The sequence below is a fragment of the Anticarsia gemmatalis genome, chromosome 7 (assembly GCF_050436995.1).
Source record: "Anticarsia gemmatalis isolate Benzon Research Colony breed Stoneville strain chromosome 7, ilAntGemm2 primary, whole genome shotgun sequence".
In the NCBI taxonomy this organism is placed as follows: Eukaryota; Metazoa; Arthropoda; class Insecta; order Lepidoptera; family Erebidae; genus Anticarsia; species Anticarsia gemmatalis.
The window spans coordinates 12,238,827-12,241,652 of record NC_134751.1 but is presented as its reverse complement, the minus strand read 5'-3'; the positions used below and the strand labels follow the sequence as shown (position 1 = coordinate 12,241,652).

The following is a 2,826-nucleotide window of genomic DNA, read 5'->3' as shown; positions in this document are numbered from 1 at the left end:
TTCGAATACAATCGTGTGGAATTCCAGCTTATGTCAAATATTACTTAAATTACTAACTAACGCATGATTAAACGCTGTATTTTTTAAGTTAAACTGTTCAGATTGTTTTACTTTTAAATCAGAGCTGGATCATTACATTACATTGAAATAGAATTCAAAATTGTCAAAACAGCGATTTTGAATTAAGCTCGAACAAAGCACGATTAAAATAGAATCCCAGTATCGAGAGTGCGCTAGCAAAAGTAAATTATAAGGTCACTTATATATACTTGAGTACAATACTTTTCTTAAAAAAAATAATATTTACAAACAAGAGGCCGCCAATGATAAACGCATCATAAAACCCTAAGGCACTTCATACTCGATATCTGTTCGGAACAAATCACTATTTTATCGATACACCGATCGTAAAAAATATTGATATCAACATAAAAAAGTGGTTCAAAAACAATAGAAAGGATTCCTGCTTCAGATAACGATACGTTTGGAAAAAAAGAATTGATAATAGCTTTGTAGTGACCGAAATGCTGGTCATTCGTTCATGTTAATGGCGTCATTTTATACTGTATCGTTGAAAGATAGTTTTGACACTTTTATAATACACCACATTATACCCTTTCGTTGTCGTAGTTTTATTTTTGGTCTACAAATTGGTCTTCAAAGTAGCAGTGGGGAAACAAATATGGGTAGAATTTAACGTTCTTATAAAGTTATTGATATGTATGTCAATCTGTACCTTGAAAAAGTACGGGCACATTAGAATGTCAAAAATTATATAGTTTCACATAAGAGCCTTGAATGCGAAGTTCACGGCTGGTGGAGGTAAAGAATATTCATAATTTAAAATACCAGTGACATGCAAGAGTATATAGCTGACGGTGGCATGGTGGATACAGATTCATTATTTTGGAAGTACGAATTACAATCTAAGTAGTTAAATTGTATATGATAAGGTTCTCTGCTCAGTTGTCGGACTACTATAGTAAATAAGCCATGTACAGTTTCTAAACCTTAAGATGAGGCCTTGTAATCTGTATCTCTGATCTCAACCAAAATGTACAACTCACACAAAGATATTACATAACACTTTAAATAGGTATATAAACAATATTCTTAATTACAAGCGTATAAATTACAAACATTAAGACCATTTGATTCTACGGTAATTATATTATTCTCGAAATTAAAACAAAACTTAATAACCGCCAAATCATAATCACTATTATTTATACCTGACCTGCCTTCATTTACTAAATGTTAATCGTTTGTTCGCACTACGCTGAGGAAAAGAATGTTTATATTGAATAAAGTTCCGTTGCCCGTCTGTTTGTTATAGATGTCCGAAATATTATGCTGACCGATTTTGATTATTTTTGTTGCGTTTTTATTAAGTAACTGAGATAGTTTTTAACAGTAGTGGAATCCTGTATATTTTTTTCAGTATTTAAAATGCTTTGGTCAAGGTTTTTTAGTTTGTAGAATATTGGAAATTTACTTTTTCTTTGATTTAGTTCAAAACTATAATTTTATGGGTATAGTACAATATACTATACACATAAAATTATAGTTTTTTTTACGCACTACTATTAAATCAACATATTTTTAGGAATTCGACTCTACTAATCAGCACTACTTTTAGACAAAACTGAAGGTAAAAACCTTCAGTTTTATCTAAAATTATGATTGGAACTCAAGCAAATCTGCGGAAATCTTGTAATCTAATAACTAATTTGCTTGATTGGATTAAGATGTCAAAGCGTGCACTCCGTTTTACGGTCGGCAGAAAAGATCGTGTTACTCACTATTATCTTGAAATCGATATTTTGATCATATTATATCTTGTCATAAAAAAATGTGACGCCCATAAATATTTGGATATCAGTTTTTAATGGTTAAGTATGTTATTATTATTAGTTGGTTTTTAAATATATTTATATTTTGTGAAGCCTTGCCCAGCAGTGGGACTCAGAAACAGGTATTTTTTGTTTTAATAAATCATACGTACATATTATTACGACTGGACTGTGGCAGAAGCTATTATATATTCAATAATAGTAGTATGTGATTTATTACTATTTTAAATTTTTAGTAAAAATGTGTATTTAAATTGCAGCTCGAATAAATTAATAAGAAACAGGTTTTATGAACCCAAGGCTACTACAACTTCGTCTAGATCAAAGAAAAAATAGCAAAAAGTGATTTCTAGCAGAGCGTGGTTTCGATCCACGGACCTCTGGGTTATGGGCCCAGCACGCTTCCACTGCGCCACTCTGCTTCTTGCATTCCCGGTCGAAATTACTCTTTCATATCTCCTACCTTTATTATTGCTGACGTAATTTCTTAGAAATAATAATATATGTTCTAATCTTTTTTTGCAGGGCTTACATAAGCGGAAATCCCGGTTTCTTTATCAATTGTGTTTATCGGTGGAAAATTATCAAAATTAAACTATAATTAAACAGGCATAAACTATCTTACATCGTACTATCGTATGTTTCATCACTTTCTATTGAGTTTAAAATATATTTGAGTGAAAGAGACAAAACACTATTGTAACTAATCTCATCTTAAGCGCCGATATTTATATACCAGCAAAATTTATCTACTATCCGTACACAAAATATTAGTAGGAAATTCCATTCACAGCTAAAAACGTTAATTATGTACCAAAATAGTAAGAAAAGAGTAAAAAGTTTTCTTTCAATGACTAGACAATCACGCGAATCAACGATTCGTATGCAAGCGACGACATTATCTGCAATTAACTGTGAAATATCATTCATTATGACTCGTTATGTATTTAAATTCGCCACATTGTCGATGTCT

The 2,826-nt window shown here is 31.1% G+C and overlaps 1 non-coding gene across 1 annotated transcript; it reads right to left on the bottom strand.

Moving 5' to 3' along the window:
- Positions 1–2,203: 2,203 nt before the first annotated feature.
- On the bottom strand, positions 2,204–2,275 carry TRNAM-CAU (transfer RNA methionine (anticodon CAU)). Its single transcript has one exon. It is a non-coding gene; the product is annotated as a tRNA-Met (tRNA).
- Positions 2,276–2,826: the final 551 nt, after the last annotated feature.